This window comes from Rattus norvegicus, chromosome 20 (assembly GCF_021556685.1).
Source record: "Rattus norvegicus strain SHRSP/BbbUtx chromosome 20, alternate assembly SHRSP_T2T, whole genome shotgun sequence".
Taxonomy (NCBI): domain Eukaryota; kingdom Metazoa; phylum Chordata; class Mammalia; order Rodentia; family Muridae; genus Rattus; species Rattus norvegicus.
Genome location: NC_141553.1, coordinates 46,992,286 through 47,002,392, shown reverse-complemented (window position 1 = coordinate 47,002,392; position 10,107 = coordinate 46,992,286). Strand labels below are relative to the sequence as shown.

General features: G+C 46.3%; 1 long non-coding RNA gene across 2 annotated transcripts; it reads right to left on the bottom strand.

Moving 5' to 3' along the window:
• Positions 1-2,552: 2,552 nt before the first annotated feature.
• LOC120098816 (uncharacterized) lies at positions 2,553-7,256 on the bottom strand. Of its 2 annotated transcripts, none has more exons than XR_015645915.1 (3): positions 6,779-7,256; positions 3,445-4,708; positions 2,553-2,762 (listed from the first exon to the last, which is right to left on the bottom strand). It is a non-coding gene; the product is annotated as an uncharacterized LOC120098816 (long non-coding RNA). The 2 variants fall into 2 exon arrangements; XR_015645914.1 differs by having other exon boundaries at positions 3,578-4,708.
• Positions 7,257-10,107: the final 2,851 nt, after the last annotated feature.

Sequence of the window (10,107 nt, the reverse complement as noted above, 5' to 3'; positions counted from 1 at the left end):
ATGCAGTAAGTGTTGCTCATAGGGCCGAGCCCTGACGCGTTAAGAATAAAAAGTGCTAAGTGTCATTGGCACTACACAGTGTAGAAGAAGCAGACAAGACCTCTGGGATGACAGGATGTGACATTCAGGACAGACGAAGAGGAAATAAGATGGAGAAGAGACCATGGTTAACATGAAGTGGCAACACACCAAGTGCTGTGTGAACACTGAGGAGCCAGCATGTGATGAGAACTTTAAACTCTAGTCCTCTCTAAAGGACTAGGTGGCTTACCGTTCCAGAAGTGTAGTCTTAGCATCAGGGCAAGAAACACTGTGACGTTCCGGCAAACATGGTGCTGGAGAAGGAGCTGAGAGTTGTACATCACTTGAGGCAGCAGAGCCCGCCCCTCAGGGACAGACTTCCTCTAAAAAAGGCCACGCCTACTCCAACAAGGCTACAAGCTAAATATTCCAAATGGCCATTCCCTTTCAAACCACATGGTAGGTCTGGTAGCAGGGACCTTGAGCTGTAAGACCTTTTTTAGTTTGCTTGTTTGGATTTGGGGGCCGGGGGGAAGGGTGTCACTTTATAGCGCTGGCTGGGTGGAAATTACATTGTAGATAGATCAGGCTGGCCTTAAACCACAGGTCTACCTGCCTCTGCCCTACCTTTGAAGACTTGGGACTAAAGAGCACCACTGTGCCTGTTTCATACATTTTTGGATGCAAAGAATGAAAACAAGGGGAGAGACAAGATGGGGGTGGGGGCCAGTCATTTCCCGGTTTTTGTACGGCATACCCTGAAGAGGAAGGAACAAGTTCAAAAAACTTGAGAAACTGCAATAGTAGAACAATTTTAGAAACATTTTAGAAGTTTGTATTTGGAAAGAAATGACATTAAAATGCATGTGAACTTAAAAGTGATAACATCACTTCCTGAAAGAGCAGTTTTGGTCCCTTAGACGACATTCAGTGTGGATCTCCCATTTAAAACAGTAGCTTGGGAGATGTGGTGCAGTTGACACAATACCAGCCTGTCTGAGTCCTGAAACGATTCCCAACACCAAAGAGAAAAGCACAAAGGAAAAAAACCACGTTCCTGCGTTGGGGTAAAGGCCTTTGGTAGGTATTACAGAACTGTAGCTGCTTTGCTATCTGACCTTTCTTGTATCAGGAAGTTAGGCTCAGTGAGGCTCTCATCTAGTGACCAAGCATTGCATGGTCTTTAAGGAAACATCAGTACCTGCTTCAAGCACGATTACTGTTGAGATCAGGCTGTGCCTTACTCCATGTTGAAACAGACAGTCGCTTTCCAGCCTGTGCATGGCCCTAGAAGACTCTCCACTCATGTGTCCCCCATAGTTGATGTGGCCTGCTCAACTGCCTGCCCATCCTCCTGCTCCCCAGTTAGGGCTTTCCTACTCTGAGCCTCGTCCAGCTTTTCTGGACTCTGGCTTTGCTCTTGAACCCAACTCTAGCAGTGCCAGCATGGGTCCCTCCTGGCTCAGGTCTGACTGGCAGAGAAAACAGCTCTGCTGTAGCTCCTTTAACATGTATTCATTCTGTGAGTCATACATATGCAGACATTTACTGTGTGGCATGATGTGAGAATTAATATTAGTAATTAAGATTGGCATAGAAGAATCTGTATACAAGAAGTACAGGGATTAAAATGAATCAGAGATCAAGGGATTGGCCAACCAGTGACTGGTCCAACTTGAGACCCAAACCACAGGAGAGAGAGCCCAGTCCCTGACACTATTACTGATTACCCTGCTATGCTTGCAGACAGGAGCCTAGCATAACTGTCTTCTGAGAGGTTTTACCCAGCAGCGGAAGGAAACAGATGCAGAGACCCACAGCCAAACAATAGGTGGAGCTTGGGAAGTCTTGTGGAAGAGTGAAGGGAAGGGTTGAGGGAGCCGGAGGGGTCAAGGACACCAACAAGAAGACCTACAGAGTCAACTAACCTGGGTCCACGGGTGCTCTCAGAGACTGAACCACCAGCCGAAGAGCATGCCTGGGCTGGACGTAGGCTCCGCACACAGGTGTAGCAGGTGTGCACTTGGTCTTCTTGTGGGTCCCCCTAGCAATTAGAGTGGGGGCTGTCTCTGACTCTGTTGCCTACCTTTGGGGGCTGCCTTGTCTGGTCTCAGTGAAAGAGGATGTTGTTAGTCCTACTGCAACTTGATGTACCAGGGTAGGGTGGTACCCACTAGGGAAGCCTCCCTTTTTCTGAGGAAAAAGAGATGGGAGGATGGGGGAGGGGTGAGAAGGTGGGACTTGGGGGAAAGGAGGGAAGCGAGGCTGTGATCGCTGTGATCGGGTATAAGTAAACCAGGGGAAAATATGGAAGTGTAAGCTGAATAAACCCTTTCCTCCCCAGCTTGCTTCTTGGTCATGATGTTTTGTACAGGAATACAAACCCTGACTAAGACAAGAGTATTGAAGCCCTTTCTCATCTCTGTGGTGCTTAGCTCGAGAGGCTGGGGTCCCAGAAACTCAGTGGGCACCAAAGCTATCCCAACCCAGCACGTTTCTGGGGTTTTGTCTCATGAGGTTCACGGATCACAGAGGGAGACACGGAACACTTTATTTATTGCAGGGAGAGGTCCGAGCTCCCGTCTGGAGGCGCATGGATTGGAGTATCAAGCAGTCTTACTGCCTCGGACTTAGCAAGGCTTTCCAGGACAAAGAATATGGGCGCAGTGAGCTGTCAGTCCAAGTTCTCATTCCAGGTGTCCAGGTCCTTGTGGGTTTTGGTCACATTCTCAGTGTGGTTTCTGAAAAAGGGAAAAAGACAGAGAAGAAGCCACACCCCTTTATGGTACCTCCCACTGAATGGGGCTACAGAATTTCTCAAGGACACTTCGGCTTTTGACCAAGAAACCAAGCCCTTTTCTTTAGGGCTGTTTTACACTGAGCTGGCCATCCAGTTTCCCCCTCCTGTTCTCATCAGCCACTGACTGACTGTCCTAACCTTACCTGTGGCATCTGTAATAACACCCTAGAGCTCTTAGAGATGTGGCCTGCAGAAGGTGCTATTATAAATTGCGTTCACAGCTGGTGGGTGTGGGGTACACATCTGTAACCCCAGCTCTCTAGAGACAGAGACAGGCAGATCTCTGGGAGTTTGAGGGCAACCTGGCCTACATAGTGAGCTCCAGGCCAGCCAAGGCTACATAGTGAGGTCGTGTCTGATGGCCTCTGTGGAACAATGTCATGGCTCCTCCTTTGACCACATGTCTACCAAGAACATAGAACCAGGCTGTTTGTCCTCCCTGCCCAACCCTGATGAGCTACTCAAGGCCTATAGGAGTGAATTTGTCATCATCTGCGCCACTAATTTAAAATATAGCCTGAAACAACAGGAAAAGTAGAAACAGAAGGGACAGTCACCTTCAATAAATACATGTGGGAGGCTATGGAGAACAACCAGTAACAGGACAAGGCTGGGAGTGGTACCTGCTGAGTTTAAATGCAATCCAAAGGGCATGGAGAGGTGACGACTGTCTTAGTCAGGGTTTTACTGCTGTGAACAGACACCATGACCAGTGCAAGTCTTATAAAGGACAACATTTAACTGGAGCTGGCTTACAGGTTCAGAGGTTCAGTCCATTGTCATCAAGGCAGGAGCATGGCAGTGTCCAGGCAGGCCTGGTGCAGGAGGAGCTGAGAGTTCTACATCTTCATCTGAAGGAAGCCAGGAGCAGACTGAGCATCCCCAGGCAGCTAGGAGGAGGGTCTCCAAGTGCACCCCCACAGTGACACACTTCCTCCAACAAGGCCACACCTTCTAATAGTGTCACTCCCTGGGCCAAGCATATGCAAACCATCACAGTGACTCATAGTATTTGCTGAGGTTGGGGATTTAGCTCAGTGGTAGAGCGCTTGCCTAGCAAGCTCAAGGCCCTGGGTTCGGTCCTCAGCTCCAAAAAAAAAAAAAAAGAGTATTTGCTGTCCTTGCAGAGGACCAGAGTCTGATGTCTAGCACTCATACTAGCTCACAACCACCTATTTAGTTCCAGCTCTGACCTCTCTGAGCACCCTCATACACGTGTGTGTGCTCACATAAAGATACACATATACAGGAGTAAAAGTGTTAGGAATAAATAAATAAGCAGCTGGAGAGGTGGCTCAGTTGTTAAGAACTTAAAGAGGACTCAGGTTTGAATCTCAGCATCCTCATGGAGGCTCACAATCATCTATAATCCAAGTCTTAGGGATCCTATATCTTCTTTTGGCCGCTGCAGGTACCAGCTATGCCATGATTGCATATACATTCAGGCAAAACACACACAGACATAAAAACCAATGAACGAATTGATAATAAACACAATATAAGTAAAAACTGAACTGGCCCACGCTGAGAAGATTGTGGGGTGCAGCAAGGACATCACGGAGCTGCAGGATATGCTCATAACAGCTGGAAGGGGTCATTAGCATTCTCGAAAGCAAGGTGACTGACGTGGTGAGATGTTAAGGGGAAATGTTCAGTGCCCAGTGCTAGGCCTGAAGGACGGGTCAGCAGGAGCTCCTGGGGGACCACCAGCAACACCCAGATGGAGATCCTCAAAGGCAAGCTAGGTGAATGCTTGCCTGGTAATGGGCAGGCTGCCCAGAGGACATTGCATGACAGCCAACTCCTGAAGATTGACAATCCAGATGAGCTAGTGACCCCGAATTTTGGTTGTTCAGTTTCCTGTTTATGAAGACGTTCTCCTGTATCCTGTAAACACAGAAAACACAGCTCTGTTTCTGTGTAGATCAAGTTGGTCTTGAACTCAGAAATCTCAGAAACCTCTGCCTCCCCAGTGCTGGGATTAAAGGCATACATAATTCACAGCTACCTCACAACCCTCACCTCAGAGAAAATAGTTATCTTATTCTGGAGCCAAATATGAGTGGGACACAGATTTGGGTTGCCCTGAATTCCACGTTCTTGAATCTAGTCTCGAGAAGTTAGTATAATGACAGAACAGCGTGTCGTGAATCAGGATATTTCTTTTTTTTTTTTTTTTTTCTCTCTTTTCTTTTGGAGCTGGGGACCGAACCCAGGGCCTTGTGATCGCTAGGCAAGCGCTCTACTGCTGAGCTAAATCCCCAACCCCCGATCAGGATACTTCTTAAATATATAGGTCAGCTTCATTAACACTGCAGGATATTTAATCGCACTATGGTCCCTCAGATTGTGTTCTTTACTGAATGACCAAGCCAGCTCAGTCAGCCGAACAGGGTCTCAAGGGAGGGAGTGAGAATGGAAAAGAAAAAGACAACTAGAAAACATAACATGACTCCAGTCAGGGTTGAGGCTGACGGGGGGGGGGGGGGTGTTATCCTTCTCCAGCCTGCTTTTATACCATTCTAAGTACATGCAAAGAGTAAGGTCAGTTCTAAGTCAAGGAGCAAGCTAGGCAACAAAGTCCGGTGATCACTGTTTCTAGGGGCTTATCAGGTTGCCCAAGATTAAAGGAATAACACACCCTCCTCCGCTGAGTTAACCCAAATGTAAATATTCTTATCTCAGCCTACTTCCCTGTCTTAGCCCAGAGTCAAATTTCTGCCCAACTTCTAGAAGTGGCCCCAAAAGTTCTCCATACAGGGGTGGTGTGTGTGTGTGTGTGTGTGTGTGTGTGTGTGTGTCTGTCTGTCTGTCTGTCTGTCTGTCTCTAGTTGTGGTGTGACTTATCCTCGTCCTTTAGCACACACCTTTAATCCTTCTGGCTAGATTATAGACATGGCCTTAGTACACACCTTTTACATTTTTAAAATTTTTCTTAAATTTATTTATTTATTATATATAAGTACACTGTAGCTGTCTTCACACACACCAGAATAGGGCATCAGATCTCGTTATAGATGGTAGTGAACCACCCTGTGGTTGCTGGGATTTGAACTCAGGACCTCTGGAAGAGCAGACAGTGCTCTTAACCACTGAGCCATCTCTCCAGTCCCCCACACCTTTTTCTTTTAAAAAAAAGGTTTATTTATTCTATATAACCACACTGTAGCTGTCTTCAAACACACCAGAAAAGGCATCGAACCCATTACAGATGGCTGTGAGCCACCATATGGTTGCTGGAATTTGAACTCAGAACCTCAGGAAGAGCAGTCAGTGCTCTTAACCACTGAGCCAACTCTCTAGCCCTGGTACACACCTTTAATCTCAAACAAAAGAGGTAAAATTACTTCATAGAAAGAAGTATCCATGTTTGAAAGTGATGTCCAGTTGAGTGGCAGACAAAGTGAGAAATCAGAACTCTGTGAGTTCAAGGTCCGTCTGGTCTACAGAGCAAGTTTCAGGACAGAGAAACCCTGTGTTTAAAAACAACAAAACAGGGGCTGGGGATTTAGCTCAGTGGTAGAGCGCTTACCTAGGAAGCGCAAGGCCCTGGGTTCGGTCCCCAGCTCTGGAAAAAAAAAAAGAACCAAAACAAAACAAAACAAAAACAAACAAACAATGCCCCCAAACCAAAACCAAAATAAATAAAAAACATTTTTCTTTCTTTTGCTTTCTTCTTTCCCTTCATTTCCCCCCTAGTCCCATCCTTCCCTTACATTTTATCCTCTTCTGAATTGGTAAAGTACTCTACCAGAAGGCTTTCCCTAGGATGAGCTGAGAGAGGCTATAGGCTGTCCCACCAAGATCAGAGCCTGTGACCCCAAAGCACCGCCCTTCCGGAAACCAACATTTGAGTGAATTTGGTAAGCAATGAGCTGGAATCCTTACAAGCAAGTCTCTTTCCTGTTGACCGTGCCCACCATGGAATATTAATTTAGTATCTTGGTTGTGACGTACCAGGCATACAAGGTGCAAGACACCATAAGTGCTTCTTCGCTGAGCTGAACTCCAAGACTAACATGGGAATATAGGGCGGCCTCGCTGTGCTGAGCCACCAGGGTGCTACAGTTAATAAGAGTAAGCCATCAAGGGGTTGGGGATTTAGCTCAGTGGTAGAGCGCTTGCCTAGGAAGCGCAAGGCCCTGGGTTCGGTCCCCAGCTCCGAAAAAAAAAAAAAAAGAACCAAAAAACAAAACAAAATAAAACAAAACAAAAAAAAAAGAGTAAGCCATCATTAAAGTCTGTGAACATCACAGTACTTCCTAGAGGGGGATGAACCTGATACGTGGGCCACCGATTTAATTAGCATAAAGAAACATAAATATTTGTGAGAAATGACATTGAAAAACTGGTTTCACAACTCCCGTATAGTACTCGCTCGGGAAGTCATCGTTTGATGAGACCTACAATCTATCTGCAAGACGTTTTGCACAGTAAGATGGGACAGAGACTTGAACAAGGCTATATCCCTCCAGGAGGGTCACATAGTGGAAACTGGTCTCATACAGATAAGTGCCTAACGAAGGGGGGAAGCTCACAAACCCAGACAGGAACCGGGACTTCCTATCTGGAGAACACAGTGCGCTCTTTTCACAGCAAGCGCTAGCAGACTGCTGTAACAGTGGGTGCAGTGAATGACGCTGCAGTTCCAGCTCTGTCCGCATCCTACGCCGCTCACCGTCCTCCCTTCTCTCTCAACCACAAGACCCTTTTGTTCCTGAAGAGGATCAAGGCTGCTGGCATTAGGGGGCCTCGGGGTTATGTGGCCCAGTCTTCCTATTTTTTGACGCAGCCTAAAGCAGCTGAAGAGCTTGCTTATCGTGTCAGGGTACAGCTCAGCGGTGGAGCGCTGGCCCAGCACGTGTGGGGTGGAAAAGCGGCCCTGAGTCGTTTTCCTTTTGCTTCTTTATTGCGAGTGGTCCCCATAGTCAAGTTTTATGTTCTGCTGTATGTTTCTAGACACATCTCTTGTTCTTCTTCACGACCGATCCAGAGTGTGACCTTGGGAGCAGAAAGTCAGCCCTGTTCTCTTCAGTGGACTCGGCTGCCAAGCCCAGCTCTGCAAGGTTATGCTCACAGTGAAGCTTTGTTCCTTCTCTGGGAGACCGCCAGCCCTGTTAAACACAGCAATCACGAGAAAATGTAAACTACTTTATCTTAGTGTGTTTTACCCTTTTCCTCCAAGCTTTCACAGACAAACGGATGGACAGACAGACAGACAGACAGAGAGACACACACACACACACACACACACACACACACACATATTGAGATAGGATCTCACTCAGGATGGCCTGAGACTCACTGTGTAGCCCAAACTGGCTTGGAATTTCTTGTGATCCTCCTGCTTCAGCCTTACAGGGAGATACGTAACCTAGCAGTTAAAAGTTCAGTGTGTGTGTGTGTGTGTGTGTGTGTGTGTGTGTGTGTGTGTGTTTCTGTGTGTATATGGTGTATGTGCATATGTGTGTGCATAATGTGTGTTTCTGTGTGTATATGGTATATGTGTGTTGTATGTATGTATATATGTAGGGTGTGTTTCTGTGTGTATATGGTATATGTGTGTTGTATGTATATATGTAGGGTGTGTTTCTGTGTGTATATGGTGTATGTGTGTGTGTGTTGTATGTATGTATATATGTAGGGTGTATTTCTGTGTGTATATGGTGTATGTGCATGTGTGTGTGTTGTATGCAAGTATTTATGTAGGGTGCGTTTCTGTGTGTATATGGTGTATGTGCATGTGTGTGTGTTGTATGTATGTATATATGTAGGGTGTATTTCTGTGTGTATATGGTATATGTGTGTGTGTTGTATGTATGTATATATGTAGGGTGTGTTTCTGTGTGTATATGGTGTATGTGACAGCTGTCAGAGGTTGTTTCTCTACTTCTACTTCTACCTTGAAAAATTTGGGGATTGAACCTAGGCAGCTCTACTGAGATGTCGTGCTGGCCCTAAAACAACTCCTCCTCCTCCTCTTCCTCCCCCTCTTCCTCTTCCTCTTCCTCCTCCTCTTCTTCTTCTTCCTCCTCTTCCTCCTCCTCCCTTTACATATATGAATACATCGTCACTCTCTTTAGACACACTCAAGAAGAGGGCATCAGATCCTATTACAGATGGTTGTGAGCCACCATGTAGTTGCTGGGAATTGAACTCAGGACCTCTGGGAGAGCAGTCGCTGAGCCATCTCTCCAGCTCCTTCCTCTTCTTTTTGAGACAGGTTCTTTCTATGTCACCCTGGCTTTCCTGGAACTGACAGAAATCTGTTTGCTTCTGCCTCCTGAGTGCTGGGATTAAAGATGTGTGCATCTCACTTGGCAAAGCATCCACTTTAAGTGAAACCGAGGAGTCCAAAAACCTTGGGAATAAAATTTTCAGTTCCCTCGGGAAGTATGCTGGGCTCCTCAGAGGGAGCTGCTGACCATGTGCCTTTAGTCAGTGATGGCCCTGACTGAGGGAGGGTAAGTCTGCAGCTGAGTCAGCTCCTGGGACAGTGAGCTGAGGAGATAACAAGGCCAGATCTGAGCTTGTTCCAAAAATTCTCCAAGGCCTCACCGAATATAATAAAACTGACATAGCAACCAATCAAAAGTGTACTAATGTCACTACACTTCCTCTACCAATCGTGTTAGAGGTTACCTTACCTAACCCTTGTGGAAAATTCCCCCAGCCCTGCATAAAAGGGGCCAGCTAGCCCCTCAAGTCATTGCCATTTTGATGAATGGTTGACCCCTGCGTGCTGGTGGTTTCTGCAGAATAAACACTCTTGGTCTTTGTATACTATTTGAGTCTGGGGTCTTCCTTCAGTGATTCTTGAAACCCAACAAATATGTTTGCATTTGGTATATAATATAATTCTCAATGGAAATGTATGTGTAGTTTTCATAACTTTGATTTCTATTATGTGTATATGGGTGTTTTCCCTGTATGTATGTATGTATGTCCTGCGGTGTGCAGGATGTTGGGGGACACCCATGTTAGTTAGAACACGGTTCTGTGTTCTGCTTGTGGCATCATTTCATGCAATACAGACCTCATGTAAAATAAATAGAAAAAAAAAAAACAAACTAAGCAAAACCTGTTACAATGGATAGGTAAAGTCCTGTCTTCCCCTTCCTAAAGTGTGTCCAAAGTTAGCAGGGACTTACAGAAAGCCACCACAGTGCCTGTTTGTTCCTGGGCTACAGTCATGTCCACATAGAATAGCCCCTGATGTGACTGGTTGGCAGTGGCACATGACTTTAATCCCAGTACTCTAGAGGCAGAGGCAGGCAGATCTCTGT